Raw genomic sequence first — 18,095 nt, 5'->3', positions numbered from 1 at the left:
GTCCGTGGGGACCCAGATCTGCTCGCAGCTGAATGCAACCACCTGCTCCTAGGGGAGCATGGAATCAGGGCTGTGTATACAACCAGGGCTGGGAAGCCAGACTTACCTGGTCCACCTCTTCAGGAGCTATTTGACCTTGGGCAAGTCACTTGACCCTGAAGTCCTCTGCCTGCTTATCTACAAAATGGAAATAATTGTGGCCCTTACCTCAGATGAGATAACGCACTTAGCACAAAATCTGACACACCACACTCAAGAATGTTAGCCACTGCTGCTATTCCCAATGGTGACATCAGACAAGGGTGAAGGGAAAGAATATTCTCTGCTCTGGGGCCCAAGCGAGCTGCAGACTTGTCTCCCTCCTTCACAGGCGAGATGCCAGGGGCCAGAGGCTCCTCCGGAAACCCAGCCCAGCCAGATCTTCTTTCCGGCTGGAGCTGGGACCACCCTCCTTTGTCTGGAGCTGGGGAAACTGGTTTGGGGAAGCGGAGAGTCTCTGGTGTCACCCGCGCCGTGTCTCTTCTGGGGGCTGTTCTCAGTGAGGGGAGAGCCATGCAGACAGGCGTTCCTTTTCAGCATGAACAGGTGGGAAGCCTGGAACCAGAGAAGGACACTGCGGGGCCGGGGGTGGGTGTGGGGGGCCAGCGCCGGCGGGGAGGCTTTGGCAGGGCTGTAAAGGAGGCACATTCACAGGCTCCCCAGCACCCCTTCTTCCTTCTTTTTTGGCAGCCGGGATCCCCAAGGTGCTCAGGCACTCACACTGCCAAAGCACTCTCCATGCAGGAGAAAAGGGTTCAATCAACTCACACCCACTAAGGTGTTGCATTTAAAATGGGGAAATACCTTGGGGTGATTTTGCAACTGGCACCAGAGTCCTTTCTTCTAATGTTCCTTACTCACGTGCTCAGACTGGAGAGAGACTGGGGGCTTGGCATCGTCCCTGCCACACACACAGCAGTCCCAGGGGTACCCCTGTGGGTCCCTGGGGCTGGGGAAGCATGACCAAACAGCAAAGTAGAGATGATTGCCAGGGAGTTTCAGCCATGAGAGCCTCTGAGGCCCATCCTCCTGTCCCCGTTCCCTGGGAGCCACTCCCTCCCACTCCTGGAGCCAAGAAGGGCAGAGTCGGCCCTTGAACTCAGAATCCTGTCACCAGATTCCTGCTGGACCCTTGGTGCTGGGGACTGGGTGGGGGAGGCTTCTTACCTGCTCATGCTGCCAGGCTGGCTCCAGGCCTGCAGGACCCACTCCGATGTTTGGGCATGGACCCTGTGCCAAACCCTTCCTGCCCCAAACCTGAGGTCTGCAGCCCTTGCCTGGGGATTTTCTGTTTCCTGGTCCAGGAGCTTGCAGGGAGGGGACAAAAATGAAGATGTAACCCCACCTGTTCCCAACACTCTTGCCTCCCGGCCCCGGGGATTAGGGATGAGAGCGCTTTAGAGGCAGGGTCCCCAGAGCCCAGCCGGGCTGATGAGATTAGCTGTCACCCCATCTTATCCCTCCTGTCCCTACCATCACTTCCTCCTGTACCCTGAAATGCTGCTGGAGGTCCCACACTCTCTGCTGTGCCCCAGTCCCCACCCCCAACAAACGAATCCCTCTGAAATTGATCCAGCCAGGCTACTGGGCAGCCCCTGGCTGGACACATGAGAGCCACAGCATGCGTTTTATAAATGTGACCAACGAGGGAGGCCCTGCTGGAGCAGGAGAGGAGGGGCTCTCATGTTGAAGGCTTCTGGTGCTGTCCTTTGAGTTAACTTAACCCCCTGGATCCTCACACATCCCGCATCCTGGACACCAGCCTCCCTGTTCTATCCTCGGATCCATCTGATGCCAAAGTCAGTGTTCCTTCCTCCCCACACACAGCAGTCAGAAGTAACAGATTTGATGTACACACGGCCAAATGGAGGAGCTTAAAACAGAGCCGAGAGAAGAAAGTCAGAGCGTGAGATGCACAACACAACCCATTTACATTAATTAAAATAGATGTGCCCCAAACTAGGATGTGCATGTATAAAAACACGAAGTCTGTTAGCAAGGTGCCCCATGGAGCAGACAGGAAGAAAGTAGGGAGTGGGGTCAACAAGAAATCCGAGAACAAAGAGAGAGAGCAAGCGAGGGAGAGAAAAAAGGAAGAAAAACGAAAGCAAGCAAACTCTTTAAACCACTTCTGACTGCTTCTTCTGGGAATACAATTTGGACTTATTTAACATATACATATATTTTCACATAAAAATAAAGCCTATGCAATTTTCCAAAATGGAAAATTGTTTTGGTCAGTGTTTTTTGTTTGTTTTTTTTAGATCGAGTCTCTCACTCTGTCAGCTAGGCTGGAGTGCAGTCACAGGATCACAACTCACTGCAGCCTCAAACTCCTGGGCTCAAGCAATCTTCCCGCCTCAGCCTCTGGAGTTGCTGGGACTACAGGCATGCACCAACATGTACAGCTAAAATTTTATATTTTTGTAGAGATGGGGGTCTTGCTATGTTGCCCAGGTTGGTGTTGAACTCCTGGCCTCCCAGAACTCTGGGAGTATAAGCCACCGCACCAGGTCTTGGTTAGGCATTTTTTTAAAAGCAGATGCGTGTGTGTGTGTGTGTGTGTGTGTGTGTGTGTGTGTGTGTGTATGTTTTTCTAAAGGCTGCTTCATGGCTTGCAGGGCAAAGGGCAAAGGACTGATACAATGTTCTCTTTAAAACGTGATAGAAACAAAGAAAAGAAGTCCTTTCTGTGCATAGGAAGGGACAGGTGTGTCTGAGCTGACCCCATGCCATGACGATGGCTGCGCTGTCCCTGTATCAAGGCCACTTGCAAGTGCAATCAGCGAGAGTCAGACTTTGACCATGTGAAGGTACAGGACAATTCCAGGGTAAGACCTGAACTAGAAAAAACAATGAGGATGGAGAATTACACAGACTCTGTGCTGGAAAGTTACTCTCCAATGAAGAAGACAATTCCCATAGACTAAATGACTCTAGAACTTTTCACAGAGCAAGCAGGAACCGAATAAATGAGCCTTCATTGAGGTCTTGCATGGTGGGCTGTGGTCAGAGAGTGCCAATCCAGGAGGCTTCCTGAAGGAGACGAGCACCAGAAGCTAGAGGCTGACCAGGCTGGGCAGGAGCTATTGCTGTGCACTCTGGAAGCAGGAGTAGCTGGTTTGGGCCCCTTCATCTGCAACAGGACTCGTGAGACCGCCTGCGTACACTTCCTTGATCAACTTCCCTCAGTATCTTTGAAAGGGGCGTGGGTCTGAACCTGGAACTGGGCCTTGTTCTTCACGCCCTGTGGAGAAGGCTCCTTTAGGGGCAGGTGTGGAAGGCAGGCTGGATTCTCCTTCTGAGCCGGCCAGTTCTCCAGTTCTCGTGTGTGTGTGTGTGTGTGTGTGTGCATGCGTGCGCATGTGTCTGTGTCTGTGTGCATGCATGCACATGCACAGGCAAACACCGGTGTACATGTAGGCACGAGGGAGGGGGTGGTTAGGGCCCAAATTTACCCAGTGAAGAGACCCCAAGTTTGCAGTTGATGTCACCAGAAAATATGGAGGTACGGGCCAGAAAACCTCTTGGAGGACCCCAGAGAGCAGGCTCAGGTTTATGGAAGCCATGGTCAGCAGGGGAGAGGCCTGAGGCCTGTGACTTGGCGGGGCCCATTCAAGAGAAAAGGGATCAGGTTCCCAGGTACGTGGAGTGGCCACCACCTCCAGAAGCATGAGTGGAAATGATGTGTGTCCCTTGTGGGAATTTGTGGGCTGGGTTTTATTTATTTACTTATTGATAAATAAAAATTGCATATATTTATGCTATCCAGCATGACGTTTTGAAATAGATCAACATTGTGGAATGGCTAAACCACGATAATTAACACATGTGTTACCACATACACTTATCATTTGTGTGTGTGGTGAGAACACTTAAAATTTACCCCCTTAGCAATTTTCAAGTGGCCAGCATTGTTATTAACTATAGTCACTATGGGGTACAATAGCTGTCTTGAATGCATTTCTCCTCCTAACTGAAATTTTATATCCTTTGATCAGCATCTCTCTAATCCCGCCCCCTCCCCACCCCAGGCTGGGGCTTTTAAGCAGTGGGTGCTCCTCCTCCAAGTTTTTTTTCCTGCTGCGCAGTTGCAGACCACAAGGCCTTAGGCCAGGGTTGGTGCAACCACAGAAGAGAATGAACTTGGGTGCCTGATGGAACTTGGACTGTGCCTTGGACCAGGATGGAGAAATAGATTTCTGTTGTGTTCAAGCCTGTGTGCACCTAGGGTCTGCTTATCTCAGCTGTTTAGCTGCTCAGCTGCTCTAATGCCGAGCATTCCCAGGCTTGTAGCTGCACACGTCTTTACCCCTGATGAGTCTGTCCCTGCTTAGGCCTCTCCAGTTGCTGGGCTCCTCCATCCATCCACCCATCTACCCATTCATCCTGCAGATGCTATTGAGCCTTTTTGGATGTGCACACTGTGCCAGGTGCAGGACTCATGGCTTCCTGTTTTGCTCACACTCCTCACTTCCTCTCCAGCTTCTCTGAATCCTACTCAACTTTCCCAGTCTACTTCAGACCCGCTGCCTGCTCAGCAGCCCTCCCTGACCACTGCAAGCCAGGCCTTTGACAGCTCGATCCCTCACAGCCTGGCCAATCCACAAACCCATTCCTGGGTTCTTTCCTGGGGAGAAAAGCAGGGGAGAAAGGGATGTGAATCCTCCCAGATTGGTATAGTAAAAGTCCCAGGTGGCAGAGAGAAGGTGAAGGCTAATTTTAGCTACAAACCCATGGATTTCAGGCATGTGGAGGAGACAGGGCCTCTAGGTAATAAATTCCATTTCTCCTGGGTATGAGTCTCTGTGTACTTTCTCTCTTACTCTTGGACACACACGCATGCCTGTGTGCACGCACGTCTTCAGACCCACAAACAAGACAGCAAGGCCAGTTGTGTCTGAAACAGCTGAGAAATTGGGTCCTTACACACGTGGATAAGTGAGAATTGCTGCGGCAGCTGGCAGGCCTTGACCGACCACATGCCAGGCAGACCTGTGACCCCAGGGAAGGATACTGGGGTGGCCCTGGAGGAGGTCCAGGTGGGAGGGTTTGAGCTCAGCACCAAGCCTTGGGGTCAAAAGTGCTAGAGAGAGCCCTGAGGTAGGACTCTGGCCTCTTCTCTCTGACCTTTCCCTACTGGGTCTATTTGCATTTCCATGGTTTGTAGTATTAATAGTCAGCTTTCTAGAGGTCACCTCCTCTGTGAAGCCTTCCTGAATTCCATCAGGCAGAGAATTCCCTCTCACCTTTTCTATGCCCTTATTACAACTCTGAGGTCATGGTGTCATAGTTTATCCTTCCTTCTAAACTGTGGCTGCCCCAGACCCAGGATTCCTAGTACCCAGTTATGGCACCCGGCACAGAGAAGTCACATGATACACAGTAATAATAAAATGAGCTGTCCCTAACAGACAAAGAAGATGGGCAAGCTGAAGGAAAAAAGACTTCAAATCCTATAAGAAAATGTGAAAAGATAGGAACAGACAATTCACACACATAAAAGATATAAAAATAGCCCTTAAAGAAGAATGTGTTCAGCTTCACTCATATTAAGAGAAACACTAATTAAAAGTCACTCATCAGACTGGCAGAAATGCAGTTGCTTGAAAATCTGCACTGTTGAGGGCGGCGGGGAGACAGGTCCTCTTAGACATTCACTCTGGTGGAAATGCAAAATGGCAAAATCCCGTGAAAGATCGTTTGTTGACATCTGAGAAAACTACACAGACATTTTCCCTTCCATGCAGTAACCCCCTTCTAGGAATTTACCCTGAGGACGCATCTCAACAGTATGAAAATACATAAGTACACACAGCTCATGGCAGCATTATTTGTAATGGCAAGAATATAGGAAATTACCTAAATGTCAGAGCATACGAGATGGGTTGAATAAACTAGAAGACATCCACACAGCGCGGTGCTGTCCAGCTGTAAGAATGACCAGGGAAGATCTCAGAACAGATATGGAATGATTTTCAGGAAATGTTAAGTGAAAACAACAAAATGCAAAGAGGATATGTAGTATACTGTCTTCTATGTAAGAAATAAAGGAAATTTAAAAAACTTTGTGTATTAGCTAATTTATTTTCCGAAAAGAAGCACAGGAAATATAAGCTGGAAATTAATGAAATTGTTTCTCTTTGGAGGGTGAGGTAGAGGATGAAGACTGGAGAGGAGTTTGTGACGGTAACACTTTGCTGAGTGGTTTTCATTTTTAGAATTATATAAACATTATATGGATTAAAAAACTACTAGTAAATCAACAAGATGTGGCAAACCCTAAAACTGACTTTAAATGGAAACAAATGAATCTAAGCATATTTCAAATGAGTAAAATAACCACACTAAAGGGGAACGAAAAGGAAACCAAGTAATTTTTTTTGTTGTTTGGATTTTTTTTGTTTGTTTGCTTCTGAGACAGGGTCTCACTCTATCACCCAGGCTGGAGTGCAGTGGTGTGATCTCGGCTCACCGCTTCCTGGGCTCAAGTGATTCTCCTACCTCAGCCTACCAAGTAGCTGGGACTACAGGTGTGCACCACTATACCCAGCTAACTTTTGTATATATTTTTTTTTTTAGATGGGGTTGCGCCATGTTGTCCAGGCTGGTCTCAAACTCCTGGGCTCAAGCGATCCTCCTGCCTTGGCCTTCCAAAGGGTTGGGATTACAGGCGTGAGCCATTGCACCCAGCCCCAAGTAATGTTTGAACACAGAGCTTTGACCATATACCCTCAGTCTACAGACAAAGAGAGTCAAAAGTAAGTCTTGATCTCTTAGGAGGCTTTTTTGCAGTATAATAAGAACATTATTGGGATAATTGACAAAACTGGAATATGGATTTCAGATTAGGAAAAAATAATTGTATCAATGTGACAAATGTAAATTACGTTTATAGTATATCAAACACTGTAGTTATGTAAAAGAATATTCTTGTTTTTAGGAAATACATGCTAAAGTATTAGTGCAACTATTCTGTTTGAAATTATTTCAAAATAAAAGTTAAAATAAGAGCCCTCATGTATTGTGCACTTACCATGCATTGGACATTGCTAGCTGTTGTCTCACTTAACCCTCACAGCACTCTGAAACCAGAACTTTACCATTCCCATTTTACTAATGAGGAAACTGAGGCTCACTGAAGGTAATCGCTGGTTGTATCTGCCAGTGATCTTGGGATAATTTTTTTTGTTTTTGAGACAGAGTTTCACTCTTGTTGCCTAGGCTGGAGTGCAATGGCGCAATCCCAGCTCACTGCAACTTCTGCCTCCCGGGTTCAAGCGATTCTCCTGCCTCAGCCCCCTGAGTTGCTAGGATTACAGGCATGCACCACTACTCCTGGCTAATTTTGTATTTTTTAATACAGACCGGTTTCTCCATGTTCATCAGGCTGGTCTCGAACTCCTGACTTCAGGTGATCTGCCCTCCTCAGCCTCTCCAAGTGGTGGGATTACAGATGTGAGCCACTGTGCCCGGCCTGGGATAATGTGAAGCCAGGTCTGCCTGACTCTAAAATTTGTCCTTACCCATTGCCTCTCCCAAATGTTGAATGAATGAATGACTAAGGGTCCCAAATTGCACTGTGTCATTTCTCCCTAGCCATGCCATGGGACTTTCTCTTCTCTGTGCCTCGGTTTTCGCATCTTTACAATAATTCCCTGCCTCAGCAGCATGTGTGCCATCTACTAATGTGGTGATGGCAGTGAATGTGGCTTGACAAACAGAAGATAACTTCAGAAACACTTGTTGATAGAAAAAAACGAAAAGAAAAAAAAGAAAAAGAACAAACAGAAGAAATGTTCTCTGCGTGTTCCAGGGGCTGTAGCTTGGCGGGGGGAGGGCACCAGGGAGGCTGCAGACAGAACAAGGCCTTTCACTAGGAGTGGCGAGCGGCAGGGAATGCCACTGCACACAAAGTGGGGTCACTCACCCTGGCCAGCAGGTGTGTGGGGGAGACTGGGGACAGGGCAACATTGAAGAAGTGACTGGGTTGCTGTTGAGCAGAGGGGGGCCCTTCTTACTGTAACTCCCGACCTCCCTTGGGCCGCTCCACGGAGGGTGTCAACCCTGTTCAGGGAGAAACTGTCTCCATGTATCCTGACTGGTTTGTTTCTTCCTGGAGCCAGCTGCGGGCAGGAATTCTTCAGCTCGTTCCTCAGCGGAATGAAAGAGACAGGCGGGCTGGTCCCAGGTGCCCAGATACCTTCAGTACACCTGGGGGTCTGTAGGCCAAGTGCCCTGTAAGTAAGAGCATGTGTGGCCTCATGTCCAAGTCCAGGGATGTTCGCATGATGTTGTATCTGCAGAACCCCTATTAGCAAAACAATAAAGAAAAGGTGCTCTGATCTAAGCTGGGGAGACGGGCGCTCCAGCTTCAGCTGAGTGGGTTGGACGCCTCCCCATCTCCTATCCCCTAAAAGGCAGCTGCTCAGCCCAGGAGACCAGGCCCCAGTCAGCCAATAAAACCCCTTCTTCTCCCTTGCTGCCTCTCAGCTGTGCCACCCACCATCAGACATGGGGGCTTCCTCCTGGAAGGTGACAGGAGATGACAGGGAGGCGTTGAGGGAGACCCCCACCAATGATCTACAATCTGGGGCAGAATGTCTGTGGTCGTCCTGAGTTGGAGGTGGACTACCCGGCTGACCAGAAGGGGGTCCACCCGCCAGGCTTCTGGCAGACCTCCCTTCAAACAGCCTGGGGCAACGTGCATGTTCCTTGCTCTCCACTCTCTGTTGGGGCATAGTAGGAAGGGCAACTGCATGGGGAGGGTACACTCAGATCCTAAGTATGGTCCACAAGTGATTCCCATCCTGTTCCCTCCGGCCCCGTCTGTCCCGTCTTGTCCTGTCCTGTCCAGTCCCATCTTATCCTGTCCCATCCCATCCCCTCCCATTCATTCCATCCCATCCCATCCCACCCTGCCCCACCCCACGCCACCCCGTTCCCATCCCCCCCCATCATTTTTAGCTCCCTAGGAGCACTTCTATTAGCTTTTTCAGCTTCTTCAATCCCCACCCTCTAAGGAAACCAAACCTGGATTGAAACTAAGAAGAAACTCAACAAAAGTTTGCAAAAGAGAAAGGCAGCCTCTGAGAGCTGAGCTGGCCAGCCCTCCTCCTTGAACAGAAACAATGACAAAGAGCAACAATGTCCAACAAGGCCGCTTTGTGACTGTGACAGACCACGACAGAAATAAGACCCCTGTGCGTGAGCACAGACAAAACCAAGAATACTGGCCGAACCACAAAAATAAACCAACATCTGCCTCCCCCAGCCAATGGGAGTGGCGATGATTTCTTTACCAAGTAAGGCGTCAGCTTGGCTTCATTCCTCCGCCTCTAGGTCAGAATCCTAAAGATACTCTAAGGTCTGCGATCATAGAATTCTCCTGCTCCCTGACTGCACCCAGTGGAGAGGATATCTCCACTTCTCTGAACCCTTCCCAAAGTCACTAAAACACAACCCTGCAACTTCCTTCTAACACAACCCTCCTACTAGGATGCGCTGCAGCTCCCCAGGAGTGTGGTCTCTCCATCACGGCTGCATCAGCAGATGTAGCTCTGTGGCTGCAGGTGTCTTTCCAGTGGTCCTTAACGATGGCATCAGCTGGCTCAAGGGTGCTCCTATGAGAGCAAGGGTCTTTCTTACAGTGCACCGAGTCAGGTGCCCTTCTTTCCAGCCCCCAGTCATAACTCTGCCATCAGCTCCATGACCTTGAGCAAGTCCCTAACCTGGGAGTCTTGGCGTCCCCGGCTGCAAAACTGAGCAGGACTTGCCTTGCTGCCACTCCTGGAAAGGGAGGGTGGAGTGAGACACTGCCTGTGAAGGTGGCTGGGAGGAGTCTGACCCTTACACAGGGTCACCGTGGAATTTATTTTCAACTTCTGAGAGTGAAAAGGGACATTATTGCTAACTACACTGGGGCACAGGTATAAACCGGGCCTCTCCCCAGCAAAATGGGAGGGAAGGTGACCTGCCCTCAGAGGTCTATTGGAAATGAAGGCAGAGAGGGTGTGAGGAGCCTCTGGGAGTTGATGGGTGTAGCGGGGTGAATGAGGGCCCCCCAGAAGACATGCACAGGTCCTGACCCTCAGAACCTGTGAATGTGACCTGATCTGGAAAAAGGATCTTTGCAGATGTCATTAAATTAAGGATCTTGAGATGAGCCATCCTGGATTACCTAGGTGGTCCCTGAAGCCAAAGACCAATTGTTTTTATGGAAACAGAAGAGGACAGAAGACCCAGGGCATAGAGAAGCAACGGTAGCCGGCACTGGAGTGCTGCGGCCACAAGCCAAGGAATCCTGGAGCCTCCAGGAGCTGGAAGAGACGGGAAGCATTCTCTCCTAGATCCTTTGGAGGACGTCCAGTCCTGCTGACATCCTGATTCTGGACCTCAGTCTTCCAGAATTGTGAGAGGATAACTTTCTGTTGTTTTAAACATCAAGTTTGTGGTCACTTGTTATGGCAGCCCTGGAAAACCAATCCAGGGGGCAGGGGGGCCTTTAAGGGCAGTCTCCCCGGATGCTCTGTCCCTCCCAGGGGCTCTCTCTGGAATTGCATTATTCAGTTGCAACAGAGGTCACCCGCCAGCTCCCCACTCCTGGCCTGGGTTTCAGCCTTGCCCAGGCCTGCAAGCGTCTCTCCTGGATGCTGAGCCCCAGACTCACACCTTGCCCCAGCCGTGGGGAGGGGGCAGCTGTCTAAGCAGCTGAGGATCTGAGGATTGCTTTTGTGTGGCAGAGAAGAGCCTAATCAGATCTGTTTTAGGGGGCATCCGGCCAGGCCCTGGCCCAGGACTAGAGAAGCTGTGGGAAGTAGGTCAGCAGGTCAGCCCAGGAGCCAAATGGAAGCGGTGTCAGGGGTAGGTGAAGTCAGAGGCCTGTAACCTCCCCTTTCTTTTCTCCTTTTTTTTTTTTTTTTTGAGACTTTTGTTTTTTTTTTTTTTTTTTTTTTTTTTTTTGAGACAAGGTCTCTGTCACCCAGGCTGGAGTGCAGTGGTGTAACCTTGGCCTACTGCCACCTTCAATTCCTGGGCTTAAGCAATCCTCCCATCTCAGCCTCCTGAGTACATGGAACTACAGGCACCAGCCACCATGCCTGTCTAATTTTTTGTATTTTTAGTCGAGACAGGGTCTCACCAAGTTGGCTAGGCTGGTTTCAAACTCCTGACCTCAGGTGATCTGCCCCCCTCGGCCTCCTAAAGTGCTGGAATTACAGGCTTGAGCCACCGCGCCCGGCCCTATGTGCTGCCCCTTAGTAGTCAGTGCTTCCCCCCAACCCCTGGCGCCACTGATCTGTTCTCTGTTCCTGTGGTTCTGCATTTTCCAGAATGTCACATAAATGGAATCCTTCGATATGTAGTCCTTTGGATCTGTCTTCTTTAACTTAGCAAAATGCTTGTGAAATTTTTCCATGTTGTGATTTAAGTGTGAATCAATTGTTCCCTTTCTGTTCTTGAATAGTATTCCTCTGCATGATGTAACTGTTTGTTTATCCATTAACCAGTTGAGGGACATCTGGGTTATTTCCCATTTTGGAAAATTCTGAGTAGAGCTACTATGAACATTTTCTTGCAGATTTAGTATAAATATAAGTTTTCATTTCTTTTGAGTAAATACTTAGGTATGGGATTGCTGGATCATATGGTAAGTATATGCTTAACTGTAAAAGAAACTGCCAGAGGTTTCCAAAGTGGCTGTACCATTTCTCACTCCCACCAGCTTGCTTGTTCAATTGTTCTAGACGTTCGTTGAAAAGACTATTTTTCTCCATGGAATTACCTTTGCACCCTTGTCAAAAATCAATTAACTTATGAGGGTGGGTCTATTTCTGGACTTCCTGTTCTGTTTTGTTAAAGTATTTTTCTATCCTTTGCCAATTACACACTCTCTTGATTACATTAGCTTACTAGTGAGTCTTAAAATCAGGTAGTGTGAGTCTGCTAACTTTGGTCTTCTTTTTTTCAACATTGTTTCGGTTATTCTAATTTCTTTCTATGTACATTTTATAATCAGCTTGTTTATATCTACAAAAAAATCCCATAGGGGTTTTCATAGAGATTGTGTTGAATTTATAGATCAATCTGGGGATAGTTGACATCTTAACAATATTGAGTCATTTTTTCCATGAATACTCTGTGTCTATGCACTTATCTTTGATTTCCTTCAGTAATATTTTATAGTTTTCAGCAGACAGATGCTACATATGTGTTATTAGATTTATACTTAAGAATTTCATTTTGGGCACTATTGTAAATGGTACCTTAAAATTTTTTTAATTGTAATTTTTCATATTTTTCATAGCTGGTGTATATAAAATGCAACAGAATTTTTTTTTTAGAGTCAGGGTTTCACATTATCACCCAGGCTGGAGTGCCACGGTGGGATCATAGCTCACTGCAGTCTTGAACTCTTGAACTCCTGGGCCCAAGTAATCCTCCCACCTCAGCCTTCCAAGTAGCTAGGACTATAGGCATGCACCATCATGCTTGGCTAATTTTTTATTTTCATTTTTTGTAGAGGTGGGGGTCTCACTATGTTGTGCAGCCTGGTCTTGAACTCCTGGCCTCAAGTGATCCTCTTATCTTGGCCTCCCAAAGTGCTACAATTAGAGGCATGAGCCATGATGCTTAGCCTATAATTGATTTTTATATGTTTATCTTGTATAAGTAGCATTTTATAGATTCTTTGGGATTCCCCACAGAGATAATCATGTTATTTGTGAGTGGAGACCATTTTATTTATTTATTTCCAGTCTATATGCCTTTTATTTATTTGCCTTGCCTATTGTATTACACAGAAATTCCAGTGCAATGTTGAAAAAGACAGGTAAAAAAGGGCAGTCTTCTCTTACTCCTAATGTTGGGGGAAAGGATTTAGTGTGTGACCATTAAGCATGCTGTTAGCTCTGGGTTTTCTTTTTGTTTGTTTGTTTTGTTTTTGTTTTTTGAGATGGAGTCTCACTCTGCCACCCAGGCTGGAGTAAGTGGCCTGATCTCAGCTCACTGCAACCTCCACCTCCCAGGTTCAAGGGATTCTCCCGTGGCAGCCTCCTGAGTAGCTGGGATTACAGGCATGCACCACCATGCCTGGCTAATTTTTGTGTTTTTAGTAGAGACAAGTTTTCACCATGTTGGCCAGGCTGGTCTCGAACTCTGACCTCGCGATCTGCTTGCCCCTGCCTCCCAAAGTGCTGGGATTACAGGCCTGAACCACTGCACCTGGCCTGTAGGGTTTTTGTAGATGCTCTTTACAAAGTTAAGGAAATTTCTTTCATACCTAGTATGCTGAGAGGTTTTATTATAAAGGCATGTTGAATCTCATCAAATGCTTTTTTATATCTAATAAAATGATCAGATGGTTTTTCTTTATTACTTTGTCTATTTAGTGAATTACATTTATTTTCAAATGTTGAACCAGTCTTACATTTTTAGGATAAGACTCACTTGGTTTTAGTACATTATCTTTTTGTTCTTAATTGCCAGATTCAATTTCCCATTTTGTTAAGGATTTTTGCATCTACGTTAATGAGGGATAGATACTGGTTTTTAATTTATTTTTCTTGTAATGTCTTTGTCTGGTTTTGTCTTTAGGGTAATTCTGGCCTCGTAAAATGAATTGGAGAGTATTTCTTCCTCTTATTTTTGGAAGATATTATGTAGAATTCGTATTCGTTTTTCCTTAAATGTTTGATAGAATGGGAAGCCCTGAAGTTATCTTTATCAAAATGTATTAAATCATTGATTCAATTTATTTAATGGATATATGACTATTTAGGTTACCCGCTTCTTTTTGAGTAAATTTGGTAGTTTGTGTAAGAAGTTACTTATATTCCCCTTATTATCTTCTTAATGTCTGTGAAGTCTGTAGTGCTGTCTCCTCTTTCAGTTCTCATCTTGGTAAGTTGTGTCTTCTCTCTCTTTTCTAGTATGTCCGGCTAGAGGTTTATAAGTTCTATTGATTTTTTCAAAGAACCAGCTTTGGTTCCATTGACTTTGTTGTTTTTCTGTTCTTTATGTCTCTCCTGCTTGCTTTGGGTTAATTTACTTTTCTTTTTCTAGCTCATTAAGGTGGAAGCTTATACTGCTAATTTGAGATTTTTCTTTTTTTCTAATAAAACATTTAGTGTTATAATTTAGTGTTATAATTTAGTGTTATAAATTTCCCTCAAAGCATTACTTTAGCTGCATTATACAAACTTTGATATGTTGTAGGAGAATGCCACTTAAATGGAAATAAAATATTTAAGTAATAGCTGGGTATGGGAAATTGAAAGTAAAGGGCTTAGACACAAATTAGAAGATTTCACTGGAAACTAAGATTACTAGCAGTTGGGAATGAGCAGGCAAGGCTTTATAAATGAAGTGGGATTTGAACACAGCTTTAGAGATGGCTTAGTGGAGGCTGAAGGTTGCCTAGCCAATACCCATTGCACTCTTCTTCCCTAGTAACAGAACCCTGTGCTCAGTGGAGAAGAGCTTCCCAGCCTCCCTTGCAGTTAGATGTAGACACGAGCCTGGGTTCTGTGGATGAGATGCAGCAGAGGTGGTGTTTGTGACTTCAGGGAGGTCTCCTTCAAAAGAAGTGACTCACAGGGGAGATGTGTGTTCATTGCTCTTCTCTCTGTCCTTCTTTTTGCTTCCTGGTAGACATCTTGGTCTGCAAGGCATACTTGGGTGTGGGGTGGGTGTATGAGGATGCCAGAGCAAAAAGACAGAAGCAGCCTGGGTTCCTGAAAATTTTATGGAGTTTCCACACCAGCCCCGGATTGCTCACCCCTGGACTTACTCTACCCAGGTATTATAGAATATATCCGTGGATGTTTGAGCCACTTTTACTGGGGGAGGAGGGATTCAGTTATATGCAGCTGAGGCCAGTCTTGATCCTGATGAGGAGGATTAGATAGGGAAAGGTAGAGGGGTGAAGAAAGGGCATTTAGCAGAGGGATGAGGAGCAATGCTGGAGGAAAGCCTGGGGAAGATGGAGACCCTTTGTCTGTGTAGGGTAGTAGTGGGAAGTGGATTTGGTGGGAGCCAAACTCTAGAAGGCCTTAAAAGAATCTAAATGCGAGAAGGGCTCTCCACTGTAGTCCTCTTCAGCTCAATATGGTGGCCTGCCGGGTGATTGGCATCCTCAGCCACTTCTCTGCCTTCAGGATCCTCCACTCCCAAGGTTATATATGCTGCAATTTTACAGAGTCTTCTGCTTTGCTGACCAGAACGCATATTAACTATGGAGTCAAAGGGGATGTGGCAGTTATTCCCAATTCAAAGGTAAATACACTGAGTAAAGAACTGCATTCAGAGGTCATAGAAGTTATGAATGAAATCTGGGCTAGCGATCAAATCAGAAGTGCCGTCCTTATCTCATCAAAGCCAGGCTGCTTTATTGCAGGTGCTGACATCAACATGTTAGCTACTTGTAAGACCCCTCAAGAAGTAACACAGATCTCACAAGAAGCACAGAGAACACTTGAGAAACTTGAAAAGTCCACAAAGCCTGTTGTGGCTGCCATCAGCGGATCCTGCCTGGGAGGAGGACCTGAGCTTGCTGTTTCCTGCCAATACAGAATAGCAACAAAAGGCAGAAAAACAGTACCAGGTACCCCTGAAGTCTTGCTGGGGATCTTACCAGGAGCAGGGGGCACGCAAAGGCTACCCAAAATGGTGGGTGTGTCTGCTGCTTTTGACATGATGCTGACTGGTAGATACATTCGTGCAGACAGGGCAAAGAAAATGGGACTGGTTGACCAATTGGTGGAACCCCTGGGACCAGGACTAAAACCTCCAGAGGAAGGGACAATCGAATACCTAGAAGAAGTTGCAATTACTTTCGCCAAAGGACTAGCTGATAAGATCTCTCCAAAGAGAGACAAGGGATTGGTGAGAAAATTGACAGCGTATGCCATGACTATTCCATTTGTCAGGCAACACAGGTTTACAAAAAAGTGGAAGAAAAAGTGCGAAAGCAGACTAAAGGCCTTTATCTTGCACCTCTGAAAATAACTGATGTGGTGAAGACTGGAATTGAGCAAGGGAGTGATGCTGATTATCTCTCTGAATCTCAGAAATTTGGAGAGCTTGCAATGACCAAAAAATCAAAGGCCATGATGGGACTTTGATTTGACCTGACCATGGTCAGGTCCTGTGCAAGAAGAATAAATTTGGAGCTCCACAGAAGGATATTAAGCATCTGGCTATTCTTGGTGCAGGGCTGATGGGAGCAGGCATCGCCCAAGTCTCTGTGCATAAAGGGCTAAAGACTATACTTTAAGATGCCACACTCACTGGGCTAGGCCAAGGACAGCAACAAGTGTTCAAAGGATTGAATGATAAAGTGAAGAGGAAAGCTCTAACATCATTTGGAAGGGATTCCATCTTCAGCAACTTGACTGGGCAGCTTGATTACCAAGGTTTTGAAAAGGCCGACATGGTGATTGAAGCTGTGTTTGAGGATCTTAGTCTTAAGCACAGAGTGCAAAAGGAAATAGAACCGGTGATTCCAGGTCACTGTGTTTTTGCCAGTAACACATCTGCTCTCCCAGTCAGTGAAATCGCTGCTGTCAGCAAAAGACCTGAGAAGGTGATTGGCATGCACTACTTCTCTCCCGTGGACAAGATGCAGCTGCTGGAAATGATCACAACCGAAAAAACTTCCAAAGACACCAGTGCTTCAGCAGTAGCAGTCAGTCTCAAGCAGGGCAAGGTCATCATTGTGGTTAAGGATGGACCTGGCTTCTATACCACCACGTGTCTTGCACCCATAATGTCTGAAGTCATCCGAATCCTCCAGGAAGGAGTTGACCCAAAGAAGCTGAATTTCCTGACCACAAGCTTTGGCTTTCCTGTGGGTGCCGCGACACTGGTGGATGAAGTTGGCGTGGATGTAGCAAAACGTGTGGCAGAAGATCTGGGCAAAGCCTTTGGGGAGCGGTTTGGAGGTGGAAACCCAGAACTGCTGACACAGATGGTCTCCAAGGTCTTCCTAGGTCGAAAGTCTGGGAAGGGCTTTTACATCTAGCAGGAGTGTGTGAAGAGTAAGAATTTGAATTCTGACATGGTTAGTATTTTAGCGAGTCTGAAGATACCTCCAAAGTCTGAAGTCTCCTTAGACGAAGACATCCAGTTCCGCCTGGTGACAAGATTTGTGAATGAGGCAGTCATGTGCCTCCAGGAGGGGATCTTGGCCACACCTGCAGATGGAGACATCGGAGCCGTCTTTGGGCTCGGCTTCCCGCCCTGTCTCGGAGGACCTTTCCGCTTTGTGGATCTGTATGGCGCCCAGAAGCTAGTGGACCGGCTCAAGAAGTATGAGGCTGCCTATGGAAAACAGTTCATGCCCTGCCAGCTGCTAGCTGACCGTGCTAACAGCCCTAACAAGAAGTTCTAGCAGTAAGCAGGTCTCACGCCTCACTCACTCAGTGCACTAACCCCAGCTGCCAGGCAATGCTGCCTCTCCAACAGAGTGGCGTCTGGATTTATCAGGGTCACGAGAAGGAAGACAAACCCCGGCACTGGGTGTGCTTCCCAACTAAAGTGCCTTCAGCCAAGACCACCTCTCCCTCCTGGTGAAGTCTGTGAATCAGAGTTTGTACTTCCTATTGGAAGGTGGAACTCACTGTGCTCATTGTGTAAGTCCCGAGGCCTAGAGTGGTGGCCTAGAGTGGCAGCCAAGAGCCATCTGGAGCCATCTCTGTGCCTGTGCCTCCCAGGAGGCCAGGGTGGTCAGGGGTGGTGAGGGCAAATTCTGCACCCAACCAAACACATAACAATAAAAACCAAACTCTGTAAAAAAAAAAAAAAAAAAAAAATCTAAATGCTACTAGCCTGCTGGAAACTTTGGTGAGTTGGTTTCTTTTTCCTGGCCTGCTTCCTCATCCATAAAACCTGGGGATTTACTTGGATCAGAATCTTTTAACCTGAAGTTCATGGACAGATTTCATGGGAGTTTAAGAACCTCCTGTCAAATCATATACGTTTTGAATCTATGTGTGTTTTTCTGGAGAGAGGCCCACAATTTTAATCAGATTCTTTAAAGGTCTGCGGCTCCCAAATAG

General features: G+C 47.0%; 1 pseudogene across 1 annotated transcript; it reads left to right on the top strand.

Moving 5' to 3' along the window:
• The first annotated feature begins 15,113 nt into the window (after window positions 1-15,113).
• On the top strand, window positions 15,114-17,593 carry LOC108305144 (annotated as a pseudogene). The gene has a single exon (XR_001825585.2). The product of XR_001825585.2 is annotated as a trifunctional enzyme subunit alpha, mitochondrial-like (transcript).
• Window positions 17,594-18,095: the final 502 nt, after the last annotated feature.

The sequence above is a fragment of the Cebus imitator genome, unplaced genomic scaffold (genome assembly GCF_001604975.1).
Source record: "Cebus imitator isolate Cc_AM_T3 unplaced genomic scaffold, Cebus_imitator-1.0 Scaffold60, whole genome shotgun sequence".
Taxonomy (NCBI): domain Eukaryota; kingdom Metazoa; phylum Chordata; class Mammalia; order Primates; family Cebidae; genus Cebus; species Cebus imitator.
The sequence above is the reverse complement of the archived record's forward strand: the minus strand, read 5'-3'. Positions and strand labels throughout refer to the sequence as shown.